This window comes from Hyla sarda, chromosome 2, assembly GCF_029499605.1.
Source record: "Hyla sarda isolate aHylSar1 chromosome 2, aHylSar1.hap1, whole genome shotgun sequence".
NCBI classification, from domain to species: Eukaryota; Metazoa; Chordata; class Amphibia; order Anura; family Hylidae; genus Hyla; species Hyla sarda.
The window spans coordinates 91,400,056-91,423,594 of record NC_079190.1 but is presented as its reverse complement, the minus strand read 5'-3'; the positions used below and the strand labels follow the sequence as shown (position 1 = coordinate 91,423,594).

At 43.2% G+C, this 23,539-nt stretch overlaps 1 protein-coding gene across 4 annotated transcripts in view; it reads left to right on the top strand.

The window, feature by feature from the left end:
- The first annotated feature begins 6,419 nt into the window (after positions 1 to 6,419).
- R3HDM2 (R3H domain containing 2) overlaps positions 6,420 to 23,539 on the top strand; it is a 174,087-nt gene continuing 156,967 nt past the window's right edge. For 2 of the 4 annotated variants that reach the window (XM_056562535.1, XM_056562533.1), the window contains exon 1: positions 6,424 to 6,850. The gene's annotated coding sequence lies outside the window, so the exon portion shown is untranslated. Of the gene's footprint in view, positions 6,851 to 23,539 lie in introns of all 4 variants that reach the window. The other 2 variants (XM_056562534.1, XM_056562530.1) reach the window with 2 other exon arrangements.

The window sequence follows — 23,539 nt, the reverse complement described above, 5'->3', positions numbered from 1 at the left end:
TCCCCACCCTACCCTGCTCTGTGTCTTCCCCGTGCAAATTTGCAGCCTCTCCGTGGTAGATTAGGTCCTGTGGAGACAGAGCAGGGGGAGGGGGATGAAGCTGTGTGGGGGGGAGGGGAGGAGCTGTGTACCGAGCTGTGTTCGTCCTTGCTCTCCCCCTGCTTCTTGTGTAATGTAGAGGGGGTGTGTGAAGCTCAGGTGAGGAGGCCGAGGGGTGGTTGTATATGTATGTAATGTATAATTAGGGGGGGTGTATCAGCGGTGGGTGTATGTATGATGTGTGTATATTTATGGTGTATATGTATGGTGTGAGAGTATGTGTGTATGATGTCTGTATATATGATGTGTGTATGATGTCTGTGTATATATGATGTGTGTATGATGTCTGTGTATGTGTGTATGTAATGTATGATGGGGGGGGCAGCGGCGGGTGTATGTATGTATGATGTGTCTGTATGTATGATGTACGTAATGTATAATATAGGGGGCAGTGGCCCGGTGTATGTATATGTGTATGTATGATATGTGTATGCATGTATGTTTTGTACAGGGGCGGACTGACAAGTGCTGCTGCCAGTTGTGCAAATTTTTTAACTTTATTTTTAGTGGTTTCTCGCCACCCGCACTAAATTGCACCACCAGAATCCCGCCCCCTTCATACTCGCCCGACGACCAAAGAGCCCCACGGATGCACGCAAACACGCCCGAACCAAAACTACAACTTCCAGCATGTTGCACCATAACCTAAACTGTAGAACTATATAGTGCAACATGCTGGGAGTTGTAGTTTTGGTGCGGGTCAGCTGCAGAGCCATAGGCTGCATCAGGGCATGCTGGGTGTTGTAGTTACTAACTGTAATTCCCAGTATTCCTTGACACTGCCTATGGCTCTGCAGCTGACATGAACAAAAACTACAACTCCCAACATGTTACACAATAACCTTAACTGTACAGTGCAACATGCTGCAGCACCCACACAACCATAGGCTGTATCAGGGCATGCTGGGTGTTGTAGTTATCCAGTAACCAAATGCAACTTCCAGCATTTTCTGACACATAGAGTAAATAAAATGCACCACATAAACTGGAGGAGCAGAACACCCCCCCCCTCACCCCCGCAACACAGCGTTGTTCACTGTTATCCAATCAAAAGACTCCATATGAAGACTGAAAAATAGTGATTAAAATATTTTAAAAAGTGCGTATGTGAATAAGCCCCTTTCCTAATAAAAGTTCTGATAATAAATGGTTCCGATAAAAACTACAGATGACAGCACATAAGATTACCCTCATACATCCCTGTATATGGAAAAATTGGCGTTATAGGGGTCAGATGGGGGGACATCATTTTCTGGGCTTGTCTGGGGTGTAAAAGGAGCTAGCTACAGCTCTAATAGCCTGGCACTAATAGCTCCCGCCACTAATAGCCTGGCATGCTGCGACCGCCGTGGCCGCTATTAAACCATTAGATCACCGCTGTCGAAGTTGACGGCAGTGTCTAAAGGGATCTTATAACCATCCCTGGTGGTCTAGTGGGGTGGATCGCACTATTTTGGTTGAAATTATTTCATCTACCAGGACAAGTGGATTTTCTTGAGTTTCACAATGTTTTTATTGAATTTTCTTGAGGGACAAGTAGATTGTGTTCCGCTTTAGTCGCTTGGACAAGTATTTTTTTTTTTTCAATTTCCAAACCCCTGTAAACCCCTCATGTATTGTATTAAGGGGTGCAGTGAGCATTTACACCCCACAGGTGTCTGACAGATTTTTGGAACAGTGGTCCGTGAAAATGAAAAATTTAATTTTTCATTTGCACAGCCCACTGTTCCAAAGATCTGTCAAACGCCAGTGTAAATACTCACTGCACCCCTTATTAAATTATGTGAGGGGTGTAGTTTCCAAAATGGGGTCACATGTGGGGGGGGTCCACTGTTCTGGCACCACGGGGGGCTTTGTAAACGCACATGGCCCCTGACTACCATTCCAAACAAATTATCTTTCCAAAAGCTCAATGGTGCTCCTTCTCTTCTGAGCATTGTAGTTTGCCCGCAGAGCATTTTATGTCCTAACATGGGGTATTTCCATACTCAGAAGAGATGGGGTTACCAATTTTGGGGGGGCATGTTCTCCCATTACCCTTTGTAAAAATGATAAATTTGGGGGAAAAACTGCATAAATTTTTTTTCATTTACACATCCGATTTTAACGCAAAGTCGTCAAACACCTGTGGGGTGTTAAGGCTAACTGGACCCCTTGTTATGTGCCTTGAGGGGTGCCTTTCTAAATGTGACATGCCCCCCAAAAACCATTTCAGCAAAATTCCCTCTCCAAAATGTGTTAAGGCTAACTGGACCCCTTGTTATGTGCCTTGAGGGGTGCCTTTCTAAATGTGACATGCCCCCCAAAAACCATTTCAGCAAAATTCCCTCTCCAAAATCCCATTGTTGCTCCTTCCCTTCTGAGCCCTCTACTGCACCCGCCAAACACTTGACATACACATATGAGGTATTTCCTCACTCAGTTACACATTTTGGGGGGCTTTTTCTTCTATTACCACTTGTAGAAATTCAAAAACTGGGTCTACAAGAACATGCCAGTGTAAAAAATGAAGATTTTGAATTTTCTCCTTCACTTTGCTGCTATTCCTGTGAAACACCTAAAAGGTTAACACACTTACTGAATGTCATTTTGAATACTTTGAGGGGTGCAGTTTTTTATAATTGGGTCATTTGTGGGGTATTTCTAATATGAAGGCCCTTCAAATCCACTTCAAAACTGAACTGGTCCCTGAAAAATTCCGATTTTGAAAATTTTGTGAAAAATGTGAAAATTGCTGCTGAAATTTTAAGCCCTCTGATGTCTTCCAAAAGTAAAAGCATGTCAAATTTATAATGCAAATATAAAGTAGACATATTGTATATGTGAATCAATATATAATTTATTTGGAATGTCTATTTTCCTTACAAGCAGAGAGCGTCAAAGTTAGAAAAATGCAAATTGTTCATCAAATTTTTGAATTTTTCAACAAGAAATGATGCAAGTATCGAGGAAAATTTACCACTACCATAAAGTAGAATATGTCACGAAAAAACAATCTCAGAATCAAATTTATAAGTAAAAGCATCCCAGAGTTATTAATGCTTAAAGTGACAGTGGTCAGATTTGTAAAAAATGCTCCCGTCCTTAGGGTCATAATGGGCTCTGTCCCCAAGGGGTTAAGGAAATTTTTATTTTTTTTATAATGAACTTTTAATAAAGTGTGTATTTGTTCACACGCTAGCTACTAGCGTGTGAACGCACCCTAAGGGTGCATTCCCACAGGGCGTATACGCAGCGTATTTGACGCTGCACAAAAAATACGCCGCGTATTCCTCGCTCTGTATACACACATGGCTTTCCGGTGGCAGCCCTATGTGTGCAGTGAGTTTTGGAGGTGGAGCCGCTCGTCACAGACACGCCGGCACACGGCCCCGCCTCCAAAACTCACTACACGCATAGGGCTGCCGCCGGAAAGCCCTGTGTGTATACTGAGCGAGGAATACGCAGCGTATTTCCCACTGCTGCCATAAATTTTGCGCAGCGTCAAATCCGCTGCGTATCCGCCCTGTGGGAATACACCCTAAGGCTGGATTCTCACTACAGAATTTCCGCACAGCAGAGTCACACTGTTGTCAATGGGATTCTGCTGCACAGTGCACACTACCGAATTTAAGCTGTGTAAAACCTGCCACTGATATTCCACTGCTTAATGAATGATTTTGGTCATTTTTTCAGCAGAGAAGTGCAGAATACATTTCAGTCTATGGGGATGGAAATGTCCCAGCGGTCCTAGCTCCAATGGATTCAGTTGGCACCAACCAATGGAATCTAAGGCTGGGATACTTTTGGCCAGAGATTTTGTAGTCTGAATCTAGCTGTAGACTATAACTGAGTACAAAAAGAAGCATTATTCATTTGTGGGGAACAAAGGGGATTACATTTACTGTTTGGTGATGCAGCCCAGCCTCTGTGACACTTGAGCTTGGAGGATGACACGATTTTATAATTTTGCAAACAGCCATCGGTTAAGAGTTAGATATTATTAGTTTTATCTCTCTACGGCTAAGTTTCTACTTGTTTTTTTGTGCTGCGTTTTTTGGGTTGAAAAAAAACATGAAAAAATGCCAGTGCAATTCCCTGCATCTGGTGTTTTTTTCAGCGTTTTTTTCATTTGTGTGGAAATTGCAAAAAAAAAAAGAAAAAATAAAAAAAAAAATAAAAAAAAAATAAAAAAGGATACAGCAGTGATAAAAAAATAATTTATTTAACGAAATTAAAAAATGTTAACAAAATTTTTAATAAAGTGTGTTTCACTTTTTTTCTCTATTTTTTAGGTAGTACTACTACTCCCAGCATGGAACAGACTATTCCATGATGGGAGTAGTAGTACCTGTACTAAAAGACATATCGCCCCGGGTGTCAGTCATGACACCCGATGCGATCGTCCATAATATAGCAGAAATGTGGAGCTGCTCTATACAGCGCTCACATCTCTGCTCTGTACTCCGGCCAGTGATGTGAATAGAACATCACTCATTCATATTTTCCGCCCAGAGTGGTGACCGGAAGTTTGCAGCCAATCACCGCTCTCTGAGGGAAATATGAATGAGTGAGTGGCCGGCCAGAGTATAGAGCAGAGATACGAGTGCTGTATACAGCTGCTCTGCATCTCTGCTATAGACAGGACGATCGCAGCGGGGATCAGTAGTGATACCCGCTTTGATCTGTTCTTACCTGCAGGTACTACTACTCCCAACATGGAGCACACTCTGCTCCATGGTGGGAGCTGTAGTATCTGCATTAATAGACAGATTGCAGTGAGTGTAACTTCTGACACCTGTTGCGATCTGTCTATTAATGCAGGTACTACAGCTCCCAGCATGGAGCAGAGTGTGCTCCATGTTGGGAGTAGTAGTACTTGCAGTTAAGGAAAGATCACAGCGGATGTCACTCCTGACACCCACATCCTCCTGTATAATGTATAGATGCGGCCGGCCGCTCTTCTATGGTCCCCTGCACTGACGTATATATACATCTATTCATATTTTCCACAGAGAGCTGTGATTGGCTGGAACCATCTGGCCAATCACAGCTCTCTGCGGGAAATATGAATAGGTGTATATATACAGCAGTGCAGGGAACCATAGAAGAGCAGCCGACCGCATCTATAAATTATACAGGAGGATCGCAACAGGTGATCTGTCTATTAGTACAAGTACAACAGTGTTCCATGCTGGGAGTAGTAGTAGTACTACCTAAAAAATGTAAAAAAAATTAAGAAAAAAAGGGAATAAAACACACACTACATTTTTATTATTGTTGGCTACATTTTTAGGTCCCCGCCCGCTCACATAAATTGATCCCGGTTTTAAGAATTAATAAAAATGTTGTTATAAAAAAGAGAAATTTCGTTAAATACAGTAGTGAAGGAAAAAAATTGTATCTTTTTTTTTTTTTAATGGTACCCTACGAAATTTTATTTAAAAAAAAAAAAAAAAAAAGGTATCTCCATCACTTTTTGGATCGCTGAAGTCCAAAAAAAGAAAAAAAAAAAAAGCCTGCAAAAACGCCAAAGTTAAAACCCACATATAGTTTTTCTTCCCATAGACTTCTATTGAAGAAAAACGCCACGATTTTGACAAAAAAAAAAAATCGCCAATGGCTCAACATGCTGCAATTCTCAAGGAGCTGAAAAACGCCCCAAAAGAATTGAAAAAATGCCAAAGTGAAAAACGGCAAGTGGAATAAGAATTTTGCGATTTTTCATAGATTTACAGCTGACATCTGGCCGCAGCGTTTTTTGCCCGAAAAAACGACATGCGGCAGAATTGGAGTTAAAAAAAAAAAAAAAACAAGTAGAAATTTAACCTATCCGCTATACGCAGACCTGAGCATGATCTAGGACTGATAGATTAGCGGTTGAACGTCCCCCCACCCACCTCAAAAAAATTTATAAAAAAACGTAATTGGTTTTAGTGCACTGGAGTACAACGTAAAACGTAACAAAAACTGAAAAAGAGAGAGAGAGAGAGAGAGAGAGAGAGAGAGAGAGAGAGAGAGATAGATATATTTCTCCCCACATATCATTTTGCTCAGTACCTTATATGGTAACATGAATGGTGAGATTATATATAAAAAAAAGCCTTTATGGGTAAGAAACAGAAGGCAAACACTCTCACTATTCTTGAGATATTTTCAGGACTACAACTCCCAGGAGCAACTGTACTAGCGCGTCTCAACTAGTTGTAGCAGCCCGTCCCTGCCGTGTGTCATCACGTGACACGTCACGCTCGGCCCTGAAGGTCACATGACTGCGACGTCGGAGAACATTTCCCCTCCCCGGATGGAAGCCAGCGGCTCCTAGGGAATTATGGGGAAGGTGACGTATGGCGCAGTGCGTGACGTCAGCACGCTCGGGACGTAGCACGTAGCTTGCTAGGAGGAGGGGTCTCGACATTTTTTTTCCTTCCTTCCTTCATTTCCTTTTTTTCCTTTTCTTTTCTTTCTCTTTTTTTTTCTCCATTCCTCCATTCGTTCATCTTTCTCCTCTCCGCCCACCCTCTTCTTTTCTCCGCTCTTATTCTTTGTGATGCCCTCCAGCCTCCCGCGTGTGTCTCCGGCGGGCTCCCCTCCTCTTCTGTTATATAGCCGGGGCTGACCGGGCTGGAGGGAGGGCAGAGGCATCCATGTCATTCTACCACAGCTTCCCATCACACAGCTTTATTTATTACGTTTAGTTCAAACGCTCATAGCCCGCTCCGGAGCCCCCTGAACTCTACGCAGCCAGAGGAGGCAGGAAGGGAAGGAACAGGTAGGTGACAGGTGCCCTCTGTGCCAGCCTCCTGGGCGGCCTGGCTAGTACAGATTTGTGTGACTGGGGTAGACAGTGTTTCCCAAGCAGGCGCCTCCAGCTGTTGCAAAACTACAACTCCCAGCATGCCCGGACAGCCGAAGGCTGTCCGGGCATGCTGGGAGTTGTAGTTTTGCAACAGCTGGAGGCACCTGGTTGGGAAACACTGGAAATAGCAAGGCCCACACAGTGACCAATCAGATTGCTGCTTTTATTTCCATAATGTTAAGAAACAATCTGGTTGCCATTGGCTACGTCTGTTTCCACTACACTTTCCGCCATGTTACCCAAACCTAGAGGAAAACTGTTGCTATCTATCATAATACTTACACTATTAAAGGGTACCTCTCATCAAAAAAACTTTTGACATATTATAGATTAATGTATGCAGAATAACTTTACAATTACATGTTATTAAAAAATATGCTTCTTTCTATTTAATTTTCCACTTTGAAGAAATGACCACTAGGGGTCTCCCTACCAGTCCTGGCAGCAAGCATTTCAGACTCATGCTGGAGTCCTAAACACTACGAGCTGCCAGTCTGCTTTGTTCACAAAGGAGAACACTCAGAGCTGCCAGCCTGCTTTGTTCACAGCCTGTTTGGCTGTGAACAAAGCAGGCTGGCAGCTCTGAGTGTTTAGGACTCCAGCATGAGTCTGAAATGCTTGCTGACAGGACTGATCGGGAAAAATACAATAGAAAGAAGCATATTTTGCATTAACATGCTATTGGAAAGTTATTCAACATTCATTAATCTAAAATATATCAAAAGTTTAGTTGATGAGAGGTACCCTTTAACTTCTGCCATCTACTGCTTCTGTGTATACAGTTGACCGTATACCAGTGTTATTGTGACCTGTCATGTCAGCTGACTTTTTAGGATAACCTTCCCTGTGTGTGTAGGAGCACTATTTCTGGCCATTATATAACTTGTCTATGGCGTTTTCCAGCTGATTTCTGCTCAGCAGGCTTCATCTAAAACTTGCAGTTCTCCCAGAGCTGGTGGGCGGAGCATCCTCCTCTATAGCCTTGTCTTGCAGACACAGGACAAAGCTGAGCTGATTTCTATAGCGGAATACAGTCTCACAGGAGAGGGAGGACGTTTGATGACAGGAGAAAAGGTGTTTTTGTCTAATAAGATATTACAAAGTTTCTTAGATTCACTTGCTTTTGGTCTATGTAAAGTTTGTTCAAAGGGAACATGTCATCAGACTATGGACAGTGTGTAGCAGATTAAATAGTTCTGTTTCCTACCGTATCGTGAAGCAAGCGGTGTAAGTGCCTGAACAAGCTCTAATAATCGGGCACATGGGGGGGAGATCTATCAACCTGTGCAGAGGAAGAGTGGTGCTGTTGCCCATAGCAACCATTCAGATTGCTAGTTTCATTTTTGAGGCCTGTGAAAAATGAAAGATGTGATCTAATTGGTTGCTATGGGCAACTTTTTTACTGTGCACAGGTTTTGATAAATCTCCCTTATGGGGTATACTACTGAATAGAAAATAGTCTTGTGGGCGGGGAGTAGGGCCAAACTAGTCCCGGCAGCGTGTGACGTCGAGTCAGTCACAGCTGCTGAGTGTGATGACAGGCAGAGAGCTGGTGTCATAAAGTGTGCTGCGAGAGGAGTCAAGTTAAGCATGCGAGTTGGAGTCACTGTCATTGCTTTCTGCTGGATTCAGTGCAGTTTCAGGCTATATCCTATGACATTATGACATTGTATCCTATAAGGCTGTGACAATTTGTATAATAGTATAAAAAAAAAGCAGAATGCATGCATCTATATACTACAGGGATGTGGAATTTCTATCGCCCGACGCCCCGGACTAGCAGTTTTGGGCGCCGGGCAAGTGAATTTGTCCGGCCCTTAGCCCGGCTTCGGGCAAGCAGGGCCGGACCTGACAAGTGCCGCGGCGATCTGCAGTCTGTATGGAGCGGGCACCCGACTCCTGCCCGCTCCATACTCTGCAGCCTGTGTAGCAGAACAGGGGAGATGAGAAGCTGTGTATGTATTCTCTCCCCTGCTCTGCAGACATGCGGGGGGAGATGAAGGGGGCGTGGCTTATTTCTCCCCGTGCAGATCTGCGTCCGTTGCCTTCGCTCCCCGCACGTCTGCACGGGGAGATGCATGCGGCGCTCTGCAGTATGTATGGAGCGGGCTCTGGATTCCTGCCCGCTCCATACTCTGCAGCCCCCGGCTGTTCTCAGTAGCCGGGGGCTGCCGATAATAGCCAGCACGTCGCAGCTGGCTATTAACCCTTTAGATCGCCGCTGTCAAAGCTGACAGCGGCGTCTAAAGGGACATGTGAACGCTCCCTGGTGGGCTAGTGGGGTGGATCGCCCCCCGCAGCGCGATCGCAGGGGGGCGATCCACTATGGAGGTAGCCGGAGGACTTACCTCTGCTTCCTCCAGTCCCAGCTCTGTCATTGATAGAGCCAGGCTGGACCAGGCTCTATCAATGGATCACAGGGCAGACAGATTGAGTTCAATAGAACTCTATTCATCTGTCTGAGGAATCGAATGATTCCTCATATAAGTGTAATAAAGTGTTAAAAAAAAAATCATAATAAATAAAAGTTTTAATAAAAGTTTGAAAGACACACATTAACCCAGTGGTCTTCAAACTGTGCCCCTCCAGATGTTACAAAACTACAATTCCCAGCATGCCAGGACAGCCGTTGGCTGTCCGGGCATGCTGGGAGTTGTAGTTTTGCAACATCTGGAGGGCCACAGTTTGAAGACCGCTGCATTAACCCCTTTCATGTTAAAAGTTCAAATCACCCCCTTTACCTATATAAAAACATGTAAACATAATAAAAATAAACATATTCGTTATCGCTTCGAGCGTAATTGTGCAACCTATTAAAATATAACATTATGTATCCCGTACGGTAAATGTAAAAAAAAAATACCAAACGACAAATTAGAAATTTTTATAATATCCCATAAAAAAAAAGTAAAAAAGCGATTAAAAAGTCAGATGAATACCAAAATGGTACCGATACAAAAAACAGATTATGGCGCAAAAAATGAGCCCTCATACAGCCTGGTATGTGGAAAAAAAAATAAAGCTACAGGGGTTAAAAAATGGCAATTAAAAAAAATTAGAAAAAGTCCAGAATTAGTAAAACATGACGTAAACGATACAAATCTGGTATTGCTGTAATCAGGCGCCTAAAGTATAAAACATGTTACCTCAACCACAAGGTAAATGGCGCAGAAAAGAAAAACCACCAAATCTGCAAAATTATCTTTTACTATTTCAATTTCACTTCCCTTAATATATATTTATATATTTTTTGGTTCGGAGAATATGTTATTGAAAAATTAAAAGGTGTCATTATAGTAGGTAGTTATGGCTATTATAGGGCGAGGAGGAAAAAACGAGAGCGTAAAAGCGAAAATTGGCCGGACAAGTGGATCGTCATGAGGGACAAGTAGATTTTGCTCCAATTTAGTCCCGTGGACAAGTAGTTTTTTTTATAAAATTTCCACACCCCTGTACTAATATATTAGGGATGTACAGGAAGGGCATTTTGGGCCGAAAATTTTGGCTGTGCTTGGCTGAAAACCAAAAATGCATTTCCCGGCCCACTAATATATGTAAACTACAACTCCCAGCATACACACACACACACACACACACACACACACACAGTCATGGCTGTAAATGTTGGCACCCCATGAAATTTTTCTAGAAAATAAAGTATTTCTCACAGAAAGGGATTGCAGTAACACATGTTTTGCTATACACGTCTATTCCCTTTGTGTGTATTGGAACTAAACCAAAAAAAGGGAGGAAAAAAAAGCTAATTGAACATAATGTCACAGCAAACTCCAAAAATGGGCTGGACAAAATTATTAGCACCCTTAACTTAAAGGGTACCTCTCATCAAATAAACTTTTGATATATTTTAGATTAATGAATGTTGCATAACTTTCCAATAGCATGTTGATGAAAAATATGCTTCTTTCTATTGTATTTTTCCCGATCAGTCCTGTCAGCAAGCATTTCTGACTCATGCTGGAGTCCTAAAGACTCAGAGCTGCCAGTCTGCTTTGTTCACAGCCAAACAGGCTGTGAACAAAGCAGGCTGGCAGCTCTGAGTGTTCTCCTTTGTGAACAAAGCAGACTGGCAGCTCGTAGTGTTTAGGACTCCAGCATGAGTCTGAAATGCTTGCTGCCAGGACTGGTAGGGAGACCCCTAGTGGTCATTTCTTCAAAGTGGAAAATTAAATAGAAAGAAGCATATTTTTTAATAACATGCAATTGTAAAGTTATTCTGCATACATTAATCTATAATATATCAAAAGTTTTTTTTGATGAGAGGTACCCTTTAATATTTGGTTGCACACCCTTTGGAAAAATTAACTGAAATCAGTCGCTTCCTATAACCATCAATAAGCTTCTTACACCTCCCAGCCGGAATGTTGGACCACTCTTACTTTGCAAACTGCTCCAGGTCTCTCTTATTGGTGTTCAATGGGATTTAGATTTGGACTAATTGTTGGCCACTTCAGAACTCTCCAGCACTTTGTTGCCATCCATGTCTAGGTGCTTTTTGATGTATGTTTGGGGTCATTGTCCTGCTGGTAGACCCAAGATCTCGGACGCAAACCCAGCTTTCTGACACTGGGCTGTACAGTGCGACCCAAAATCCGTTGGTAATCCTCAAATTTCATCATGCCTTGCACACATTCAAGGCACCCAGTGCCAGAGGCAGAAAAACACCCCAAAAATATCATTGAACCTCCACCATATTTCACTGTAGGTACTGTGTTCTTTTCTTTGTAGGCCTCATGGTTACCAGTAGAATGATGTGCTTTACCAAAAAACTCTATCTTGGTCTCATCTGTCCACAAGACATTTTTCCAGAAGGATTTTGGCTTACTCAATTTCTTTTTGGCAAAATGTAGTCTTGCTTTTTTATGTCTGTGTCAGCAGTGGGGTCCTCCTGCGTCTCCTGCCATAGCGTTTAATTTCCTTTTAAATATTGACTGACACTAAATGTTCGCGCTGACACTGATGCTCCCTGAGCCTTCAGGACAGCTGGACTATCTTTGGAACTTGTTTGGGGCTGCTTATCCATCATCCAGACTATCCTGCATTGACACCTTTCATAAATTTTTCTCTTCTGTCCACGCCATGGAGATTAGCTACAGTGCCGTGGGTTGCAAACTTCTTGATAATGTTGCGCACTGTGGACAAAGGCAAACCTAGATCTCTGGAGATGGACTTGTAACCTTGAGATTGTTGATATTTTTCCACAATTTTGGTTTTCAAGTCCTCCGGCAGTTCTCTCCTCTTTCTGTTGTCCATGCTTAGTCTGGCAAACACAGACACACAATGCAAAGACTAAGTGAACTTCTCTCCTTTTTATCTGCTTTCAGGTGTGATTTTTATATTGCCCACATCTGTTACTTGCCCCAGGTGAGTTTAACGGAGCATCACATGCTTTCTTTTTCTTCCTTTTTTTTGTTTGGTTTAGTTCCAGTACTCACAAAGGGAATAAACGTGTATAGCAAAACATGTTACTGGAATCCTTTTCTGTTAGAAATAATTATTTTTCTTGAAACGTTTTAGGGGTGCCAACATTTACGGCCATGACTAAATATATCAAACATAATACAGTGTGACGGTTTTACTCTGTGCTCCATACTAGAGATGAGTGAACTTCCAGTAATTCGATTCGTCACAAACTTCTCAGCTCGGCAGTTGCTGACTTTAGCCTGCATAAATTAGTTCAGCTTTCTGGTGGGCTTGAGACTCTCTCCTAGTATCCACCTTTTCCAGCCCACCGGAGCACCTGAAAGCTGAACTCATTTATGCAGGCTAAAGTCGGCAACTGCCGAGTCGAGAAGCTCATGACGAATCGAATTACTGTAAGTTCGCTCATCTATACTCCATTCAAGTGTCAGTATTATTCTCAACTTTCTACACTCCACTGGAATACATGGCGGTTGTTATCCAGGTATACTTTATTTATTACTTTCACTATTTACTTCCTATTTTCCCCATAACAGTATTGTGGACAGTACTCCTAGGTTTATCATACAGAAATGTACAGACAATGATGTAGTATCACAACATTTACCCAGTCTCCTCAGTAGCACATCACGTGACCCACAAGTATATACCTGCACATGCAGCGATGAACGGCACGTTACAAGCAGGCAGCCACGCTGTAATAAGGAATATATATATATATATATATATATATAATATATATATATATATATATATATATATATAAAATCAAAGTTAAACAGATTTATAAATTAATAATATCTATCGTAAACCTTCCAGTACTTATCAGCTGCTGTATGCTCTACAGGAATTTCTTATCTCTTGTTGTTCTTTTCAGTCCGACCACAGTGCTCTCTGCTGACACCTCTGTCCAGAGCAGGAGAGGTTTTGCTCCTGCTCTGGACAGTTCCTGACATGGACAGAGGTGTCAACAAAGAGCACTGTGGTAAGGCAGAAAATAAATTCAAAAAGAAAAGAACTTCCTCTTTAAACAGGTACACCGCTCAGTCACACTACGAGGAGATGGTAGGAAACTGTAGTATTTCATCTGCTATGCACAAGCCATAGTTGTATATTGTATAACCCTGAGAGGTACCCCTTAAGAAGCTATCCCCTATCCACAGGGGCTCAGTGCCAGGCAGTGTTTCGAAAATCTGGCTGTGTATTAACGTTGATGCTTCATTCATCAGGAGGACAAGTGTTCTTAGAATTGGTGGGACCGCATCAGTCAGGACCCCCATTGATCAGCTTGTAATTTACTATCTTGTGGATAGCTGTGGACCATGAGATAATGCCTTTAATTGGTGTCTGGTGACAAATAATTGCCAGGGTTCAAAAATTGGGAGGGTAAATGAAAAAGGCCCCTTTCATACTGCTGTTGCTCCCCGTTGAGAACGGCCGTCACTTTTTTAAAATTATTTTTCTTTTCTTTTTTTCCCGACTTTAACCCCTTAACGACGCCGGACGTAAATTTATGTCCTGGTGAGCTGGTACTTAATGCACCAGGACGTACATTTACCTCCTATACATAACCGCGAGCATCGGAGCAATGCTCGGGTCATGTGCTGCCGGTCCCGGCTGCTGATAGCGGACATCAGCGATCGCGCGGATGTCTGCCATTAACCCCTTAGATGCCGCATCTGCAGCATTGTGGTCACTAAAATGGATGATCGGATCGCCTGCAGCGCTGCCGCGGGGATCCGATCATCCAGGATGGCAGAAAGAGGTCCCCTCACCTGCCTCCCCTACCTTCCACATGTCTTCTGCTCTGGTCTGTGATCGAGCAGACAAGAGCAGAAGATGACCGATAACACTGATCAGTGCTATGTCCTATGCAGAGCACTGAACAGTATTAGCAATCAAATGATTGCTATAAATAGTCCCCTATGGGGACTATTAAAGTGTAAAAATAAAAGTTAAAAAAATGTGAAAAACCCCCTCCCCCCAATAAAAACGTAAATTGTCCCATTTTCCCTATTTCACCCCCAAAAAATGTTTTAAAAAAAATTATATACATATTTGGTATCGCCACGTGCGTAAATATCCGACTATTAAAATAAAATGTTAATGGTACTGTACGGTGAACATAAAAAAAAAAAAAAAAGTCCAAAATAGCTGCTTTTTTTTTATAACATATTATTCCCAAAAAATTGATAAATGTATTAAGTTTTATTTAAGCAAATATGGTATCAATAAAAAGTACAGATCATGGCACAAAACATGAGCCCTCATACCGCTGCTTATACGGAAAAATGAAAGTTATAGGTTGTCAAAATAGAAGGATTTTAAACATACTAATTTGGTTAAAAAGTTTGCGTTTTTTTTTTAAGCGCAACAATAATAGAAGTATGAGTAATCATGGATATCATTTTAATCGTATTGACCCACAAAATAAAGAACACATGTCATTCTTACCGTAAATTGTACGGCGTGAAAACGAAACTTTCCAAAATTTGCTAAATTGCAGTTTTCTTTTTAATTTCCCCACACAAATAGTATTTTTTGGGTTGTGCCATACATTTTATGGTAAAGTGAGTGATGGCATTACAATGGACAACTGGTCGCACGAAAACAAAGCCCTCATACTAGTCTGTGGATGAAAATATAAAAGAGTTATGATTTTTTGAAGGCGAGGAGGAAAAAGCTAAAACGTAAAAATTAAATTGTCTGAGTCCTTAAAGGGGTACTCCGCCCCTAGACATCTTATCCCCTATTCAAAGGATAGGGGATAAGATGTCAGATCGCCGTGGTCCCGCTGCTGGGGACCCCGGGGATCACTGCTGCGGCACCCCGCTATCATTACTGCGCAGAGCGAGATCGCTCTGCACGTAATGATGGGCAATACAGGGGCCGGAGCGTCGTTATGTCACGGCTCCGCCCCTCGTGACGTCACGGCCCGCCCCGTCAATACAAGTCTATGGGAGGGGGCGTGGCGGTCGTCACGCCCCCTGTCATAGACTTGCATTTAGGGGACGGGCAGTGATGTCATGAGGGGCGGAGCCATGACATCACGCTGCTCCGGACCCTGTATCGCCCGTCATTACGCACAGAGCGAACTCACTCTGTGCAGTAATGATGGCGGGGTGCCGCAGCAGCGATCCCTGGGGTCCCCAGCAGTGGGACCGTGGCGATCTAACATCTTATCCCCTATCCTTTGGATAGGGGACAAGATGCCAGGGGCGGAGTACCCCTTTAAAGCCCAAATGGGCTGAGCCCTTAAGGGGTTGTTACCAAATCTAACTTGTAATTAACAGACACTTTCCTATTCACTTGCTTTTAAAATTATCAACATAAATGTTTAAAATGTAATAGAAAAATCAGCCACTAGGTGGCTCTGTTCTGTTCCCTGCTGCAATTAATAGTGAGTTCGGTCTCCTCCCAGCCTGGCTGCTGCTTAGAGCCTCACTGAAAGCTGCACAACGCCTGAGGTCTTCTAATCATCACAGCGCTGCAAAGATGAGGGCGAAAGTGTTCCCCCAGCAGGCTTTAGTGATGTAATGCCTGCTGGGAAATGCCCACTTTCTACTGCTGGGAGATTTCACTATGTGAGCAAGACTAAAGGCAAGATACACAGCTTATTAAAGCTCTGAAATTTTTTATTTTTTGTGGACGGAGGGGTGTTAGGGAATATAATACAGTTTGTTAGTTTAGAAAAGTTTATTTGGTGACAGGTACTCTTTAAATAGTAGCGCCCACCATCTTTTTTTTTCTTTCTTTCTGTCCCTGCCTATTGCCCATCTATCGCTAACCCCTCCCTGCCTTTACATTTTTTTAAGTCTGAAAAATGCCTTTTTGTCTACCTGGTAGTGTGTACACTTACCAGGCAGACTTCCCCAGCAGGCGCAACGTCACTGCCTGCTGGGGGGGCCGACTTCTGCCCTTAGCTCATCTATACAGGGTGCCTCCAGCTGTTTCACCACTACAACTCTCAGCTTGCCCTGACATCTATAGGCTGTCAGGACATACTGTGAGTTGTAGTGGTGAAACAACTGTAAGCACCCTGTGTTGAAAACAATAACTTTGTTATGGCCATGCCGCTACCCCAAACCCCTTACAAGGTGCACTTCATTCTGTGACATCCACCAATGGCATAGCAACAATTGACAGCAGCAACACTTGAACCCCTGTGCGATGTGCAGAACTAGTGCACACCTACATATGTGGACTAGTTTCATGTGATGGCATAAATACAAGGTAAACACAACCGGTGGTCCATACTGGGACTTGTAGTCCTGCTAGAGCGGAGGTTACAGGTTGCACTATCTCTGCAGTGCAGTGCACCATACACAATACACACTGACCTGATAAAAGGGTTTCCAGTGCTGAGGTCAGCCCGTCCAGCCACAGGGATGGATCAGGAGCAAGCAGGCTGGCACCGAGTCACACTGCCACAGGGCGCATATTCCCCGTCCACACACAGCCACTCTCACCAGCTTCCTCCTGATCAGCTGCTGCCCGCACAGGGAAGAGCACAGTCCCCCCTCCCTAGTGGCCGGTTTTCAAATGTAAACTTGGGGGGTATAATTGTTTTAAATGGGGGCCCTACTTGCCGGGTGTCATATCTATCTGTTGTTCTTTTTACCTACTGGGAAGCCCAACCTAATCATCAAGTAGGGCTCCCCAGTATGTAAACAGGCCCACAGATAGATATGACTCCCGTCGGTGATGGGAGTCATAACTATCTAGGGCCTGTCTACGTACTGGGAGCAGATAGATATGACTGGGAGCACTACCTGATGGAGGTCATATCCATCTGGGGGCCTGTGTACCTACTGGGAGCCCTTCCTGATGGAGGTCATATCTATCTGGGGGCCTGTGTACCTACTGGGAGCACTACCTGATGGGGTTTCATATATATATTCGGGGGCCTGACTACCTACTGGGGAGCCCTACTTGATGGGGGTTATATCTATCTGGGGGCCTGACTACCTACTGGGGAGCCCTACCTGATGGAGGTCATATCTATCTGCGGACCTGTCTACATATGGGGGAGCTCTACCTAATGGGGAACATATCTTTCTGCGGCTCTGTCTGCTTACTGGGGGAGCCCTATCCTCCTAATGGGGTGACATTCTGGTCTGCCTATTAAGTTTCTATTAATAAAGACCTTATTTACAGATTATTTTGGTTGAAATTATTTTATGTACCAGGACAAGTGGATTGTCATAAAGGACAAGTAGATTTTGCTCCGTTTTTAGTCCCTTGGACAAGTGTTTTTTTTTTTTTTTTTTTTTTTTACATTTCCACACCCCTGAGGATGTATATTTAGTAGCAGCTGTTACTGCATAGAGATTGAAAAATGGCTGTTATCAGCAGCCAGGACCTACCTCTAATGCTAGGTAGTGTTGATTGCGCCGTTGCCCAGTATTAACCCTTTAGATCACTCAAGGTAGATACTAGGATCTAAAGGACATTTTCTGATGTGTGTTTGGGAGGGGGGTTATTAGGGACCACCATGGGGTAATCGCAACTGGAGAATCTCTACCTGCGTCCTTGCTGTCTGACCAACCTATTTGGTAACCCATGCGAAAACGTATGAACTATAAAAATATTACGTTAATGAAACTGTTCGGTGAATAGCCTTATAAAAAAAAAATATATATATATTTAATATATATATATTTTTTTTTTTTGGTACCTTCATATACTAGAAAAATAATTTAAAAGCATAACAAATGGGTCCAGAGAGCATTGGGCCCGGACTACAGCTCTGGAGGAGGATTGCACCTGAGGACCAAAGCATGGCATGGGAGGCACTAAAGGAGTGTTACAGGTTTATTTTTTATTTTATTTTTTAACATGTGCTGCATTTAGTTCTAAAAAATCCCGTCAGGTAATGCCTTCAACGTAAAATGTTATACTGTGATGCAAAATTTGATGAAGGTTATCAAAAGTATAAAGCTGTTGGTGGTATTTTCAGTGTGTCAGGGACCTACCTAAAAAAAAAAAAAAAAGGCCTCATTTAGATGCACATGAGTGTGTATTTAACCCCTTAAGGACCCAGCCAATTTTCAGTGTAGGACCCGGCCATTTTTTGCACATCTGACCACTGGTCACTTTAAGCATTAATAATAGAGATGAGCGAACTTACAGTAAATTCGATTCGTCACGAACTTCTCGGCTCGGCAGTTGATGGCTTTTCCTGCGTAAATTAGTTCAGCTTTCAGGTGCTCCGGTGGGCTGGAAAAGGTGGATACAGTCCTAGGAGACTCTTTCATAGCAATGTATCCACCTTTTCCAGCCCACCGGAGCACCTGAAGGCTAAACTAACTTAAAGGATAAGTCATCAACTGCCGAGCCGAGAAGTTCGTGACGAATCGAATTTACTGTAAGTTCGCTCATCTCTAATTAATAACTCTGGGATACTTTTACCTTTCATTCTGACTCTGAGATTTTTTTTTGTGCCATATTCTACTTTTGTTAATGGTAAAATTTTGTCGATACTTGCATCATTTCTTGGTGAAAAATTCCAAAATATGATGAAAAAATTTCCAAAAGGGGGTCACATGTGGGGGGGGGGGGTGCATTGTTCTGGCACCAGGGGGGGCTTTGTAAACACACGTGGCCTTCAATACCGGAAAAATGTTCTCTTCAAAAGCTCAATGGCGCTCCTTCTCTTCTGAGCATTGTAGTTTGCCCGCAGAGCACTTTACATCCACATATGGGGTATGTACTTACTCAGAAGAAATGGGGTTACAAATTTATTTCATTTTCCCATCCAACTTTAATGAATATTCTTCAAACACCTGTGGGATGTTAAAGCTCACTGTACCCCTTGTTATTTTCAGTGAGGGGTGTAGTTTCCAAAATGGGGACACATATGCAATTTCTCCCTAGTACGGAAATACCCCGTATGTGAACCTAAACTTTCCTTGAAAGGGCTCCGAAGTGAGAGAGCGCTTTGCGCATATGAGGACTAAATTAGGGATTGCATAGGGGTGGACATAGGGGTATTCTACACCAGTGATTCCCAAACAGGATGCCTCCAGCTGTTGCTAAATTCCCAGCATGCCTGGAAGTCAGTGGCTGTCCGGAAACGCTGGGAGTTGTTGTTTTGCAATAGCTGAAGGCTCCATTTTGGAAACACTGCCGTATGATCCTTTTTTCATTTTTATTGGGGGGGGGGGGGGGGCAGTGTAAGGGGGTGTATATGTAGTGTTTTACCCTTTATTATGTGTTAGTGTTTAGTGTTTTTAGGGTACATTCACACTGGCGGAGGTTTACAGTGAGTTTCCCATTAGGCGTTTGCGCTGCAGCGAAAAATTTGCTGCAGCTCAAACTTCAAGCAGGAAACTTACTGTAGACCCACCAGTGTGAATGTGCCCTGTACATTCACATGGGGGAGGGGGGGACAAACCTCCAGCTGTTTCAAAGCTACAACTCCAAGCATGCACTGACAGACCGTGCATGCTGGGAGTTGTAGTTTTGCAACAGCTGGAGGCACACTGGTTTGAAAACCTTCAGTTTGGTTCTGTTACCTAACTCAGTATTTTCCAACCAGTGTGCCTCCAGCTGTTGGAAAACTACAACTCCCAGCATGTACTGATCACTGAAGTGTATGCTGGGAGATGTAGATATGCAACAGCTGGAGGTACGCAACTACAACTCCCAGCATGCCGAGACAGCTGTTTGGGCATGCTGTGATTTGCAGTTTTGTAACATCTGGAGGGCTACAGTTAAGAGACTACTGCACAGTGATCTGCAAACTGTGGCCCTCCAGATATTGCAAAACTACAAATCCCAGCATGCCCAGACAGCAAACTGCTGTGTGGGCTTGCTGGGAGTTGTAGTTTTGCAAGATCTAGAGGGCCACAGTTTAGAGATCACTGCACAGTGATCTCCAAACTGTAGCCCTCCAGCTGTTGCAAAACTGCAAATCCCAGCATGCCCACACAGCAAATAGCTGTCTGGGCATGCTGGGAGTTGTAGTTTTGCAACATCTGGAGGGCTACAGTTTAGAGACCACTGTATAGTGGTCTCAAACTGTAGCCCTCCATATGTTGCTAGTCAACTCACCGGCTTCCGTAGGATCCATGGAGCCAGCCGCACGACATCGCCGCCCGCCAATCCCCGTCGCCTACTGCCGTCGGATGGGTAAGTGAATCTTCGAGGCGGTCCTCTGTCGGTTTCCCCGTTCTGCCCCCCCCCCTATTGTGGGTGGGCAGAACGGGGAAAACAAAAGTTAGCCCCCCGATCTGCTATTGGTCGTCGCTTCTTGACGACCATTAGCAGGAATAGGAGGGGTGGCACCCCTGCCACCTCGCTCCTATTCCTTCAGGGGGATCCTGGGTGTCTTGGACAACCCCGATCCCCCTTATTTTCTGGGTCACCATAGACCCGTATGACCCGGAATCGCGCATATCGCAAGTGTGAATTCACCTGCGATTTGCGGTGATCGCCGACATGGGGGGTCTGATGAAATGACTGGAATGATTTCAGCAGGCATCCCGGTCCGATCCCGTCATGGGTCCTTAAGTACCAGGGTGTCATGACGTACGCATATGTCAAGGGTCCTTAAGGGGTTAAGAACCTGCTTCCAAATCTAACAGTCTCTCCCATTACATGGAACTTACAGTACCTTACATACCTACCATACGGGGACAGGCTACCCAAAATGTCCTAGCTTCCTGTACAGTATGACTGGTGGTGATCTGACTGCTGGGATACTTGTCAGTGGAGTCTCAGAGCTCTACCTCTTATGCAGATTGTGCATCAGGTATTGAAGCTCATCCTCATTTGCATGAATATAGCTTAGCCTGGGTTTACACGGTGTTAAGCTGTGGTGTCGAGCGGGCTCCGTTTAGCACCAACTCCGTTTAACACCAGCACCTAGAGAGGTCATCCTTTGCCTATTAAAAACAAAGGCATACAGTGGTTCTTGGATATCACACTCACCAAGACATCCATGTGTCAACGAACGCATACCAAAGTTAATGTGCTTTTCCTCTGTAGTGTTCAGCAGCTAATAAGTACTGGAAGGAATAATATTTATTAATAGAAGTAATTTACAAATCTGTTTAATCTTCTGCCACCGGTTGACTTTAAAAAAAACTTTAAATGACTTTAAATGACCAGGGTTGTTCTCCAATGTTGGACCTTGAAATCTAGCACACTGTCCGCATCTGTAACCACACAATATCTATTCTCTGTAATAGAAGTATCAAGATGGTGTAAAGAATGGTATACCAACTGCAACTAGCCAAAATTAAAATGCTCTTATTTGCCATAACTTAAAAATATGTGAATAGCCAAGCAAGATACCGATGATATCACAAAACAGTAGCAGTCATAGATCAATCATAAGAAAAAAAAATTAGCCTTCCCTACATGTTTCTTCCATCAGGTATCCTCTGGGGACAATACAGGCATATCTATAATCCTCAGTATACAGTCAAAATGCAGTGAGAGCCTACAGAACTTGGCCTGCTTAAATACACCTCCCTGTTTTCCAATAGATCCCCCTAGGTAGAAAGAAGTGTAAATCAGGAGGCATCCCTCACAAGTGCATGCATCTGAGGGCAAGTAAGGTAGTGGCAAGATTTAAGAAGCATATGATGACACTACTTCCAGCCTAGTGAGGGTGCATGCAGACCACGTTTTTGCTATACAGTTCCCGCATACGGTTTCAAGTTAATAACCGTACGGAACCATATAGAAAACCGTATGCATTGACTTAACATTGTAAAACCGTATGTCAAACGCATCATCTGGTTTAGTCAGTTTTGCATCCTATGCGGTTTTGTCTGTTTTTTTTTTATTTTTTATTTATTATTGTTTTTTTTTTTTTTTACCCGTACCCAAAACCGTAGTCTACCATGTTTTAGGTCCGGGTGAAAAACCGTATTAAACCGTATATGGTTTTTTAAACATGAGAGTCAATGGGAACTCTACAGAATAGTATGCGAGTACGGTTCCATCCGTTTTTTGACTTTACACAGTTTTTTTTCTTGGAATTTCAATCAAACAAGTGAAACTTTATTCATAATGGAGTGAAAAGTTAAAAACGTATACGTTTTTTTCTTACAAAAGGATGCAACCGGACATCCTTTTAAAAACCGTATATGGTTTTTAACCATATACGCATTAAAATTTGTACACCCGTTTTGATACAGTTTAGTCAGGTTTTGGGGAATCTGTTTTTCAGCAAAAACCTGATACGGCAACTGTATTGCAAAACATGGTGTGAATGCACCCTTAGTCTGATGCACTTGCGTCTGGCCTTAGTATGTAAAGTGCATTTCACACTACAGGTGCTCATCTTAGCTATGGTTTCAGCACAGAGTATGTAACTACTCTTGTCCAAGATGGCTGTGTATCTAAAAACTCTCCCCTTGCTGCTTCTCGGTGTAGCGTGAAAGCGATGCATATGCAGTGATACCCCAGGTCATGCCATGCTGGAGATCTGACAGCGGGGAATCTCACAGCAAGTAGCTCCTGGATAATGCGATAAATATTTATAAAGGTAACGTTCATCATCAACCAGCCTGCCTGGCATAGCAGTGCACCAGCGACCTAGTGAACTCCCCTAGTGCACCAAACAGCCTCATTTATATTATATCTCGGAAGTGGTAAGATGTAGACAGAAAAGACCCTTGTACAAGTAGGTTAGTGTGGGTGACTCTATGGTCCTTGAAAGGGGTACTCCACTGCACGCATCTTACCCCCTTGGATAGGGGATAAGGTGTGTGGCGGTGTTCCCCTTTAAGTGATGTTGGTAGTGATATAAGATAATACTACACTACGTAATCAACAGTAACCATATCAATAATGAACATAAAAAATGCACAATCAGGTTCTATATTTTCTAGCTAGTACCACCTTATTCAGGCACTCATATCATTAATCGCTTATACATGGAAGATAACTGAATATAACGATATAAATATAGTAGGAAAATGAAGGCAGCCACCTAGCATGAAAAATAGCTTCCTGCACTCTATATAAAATGGCCAGATAACAGTGTTCATTGATGTGATGGGGACTAAAGAGCCTAAACCTGTAGATCTATTGAAGCTCCTATTATTTTTTATTTTTTACAACCTTTATTCCAGTCCTCCTACTTCCAGGTCTGAAAGAGCTATAACTGACGTCTTCTTCGTGACATTGCATGACAAGCCTTGCTAT